Here is an 804-nt window from a genome sequence, read left to right as displayed (position 1 = left end):
GTTGGGACATCATTTTGTGGCTGTACAGGATATTGGTGAGGCCACTTTCAGAATGCCATGTTTAATTCTGGTCACCCATCTATAGGAAGGATATTGTCAAAATTGAGAGGGTACAGAAAAGACTTACAAGGGTATTGCCAGGACTGGGAGTTTTGAGTTATAGGGACAGCCTGAATAGTCTGGACTTTTTTCCCCCAGAGCATAGGAGGTTAGGATTTATAAAATCATGAGGGGTATAGATAGGGTGACTAGCCCACATCTGTTTCCTAGGGTAGGGAAATCCAAAACAAGAGGGATTAGGTTTAAGGTGAAAAGGGAAAGATTTAAAAAGGACCTGAGGGGTAACTGTTCCATGCAGACGGTGGTGCGTGTATGGAATGATCTACTAGAGGAAATGGTGGAGGCTGGTACAATTACAACATTTAAAAGATGTCTGGATGATTATATGAATAGGAAGCATTTAGAAGGATATGGGCCAAATGCTGGCAAGTGGGACTAGGTCAGATTGGGGTGTCTGGTTGGCATGGACGAGTTGAACCAAAGAGTGTGTTTTCATTCTGTATGTCTCTATGACTATAAAATGGAAGATTCCTGCCTTTTGCAGTGTTATGATCCCAGCTAATGGTAACAACGGAAAAACCGGATTCCAGAAGGAACCCTGGCTTACTAGACTATTTTTTTGCAGTTGGTTAACATAGTCGATAATCACTGAAACAAATTCATACAAGACCGCAGATTAACAGAAGAAATAAACAAACAAAGCCATAAAAGACTTAGAAAGATCCTATCACAAACAACAAAACA

Source organism: Rhincodon typus, chromosome 19, assembly GCF_021869965.1.
Source record: "Rhincodon typus isolate 14 chromosome 19, sRhiTyp1.1, whole genome shotgun sequence".
In the NCBI taxonomy this organism is placed as follows: Eukaryota; Metazoa; Chordata; class Chondrichthyes; order Orectolobiformes; family Rhincodontidae; genus Rhincodon; species Rhincodon typus.
The sequence above is the reverse complement of the archived record's forward strand: the minus strand, read 5'-3'. Positions refer to the sequence as shown.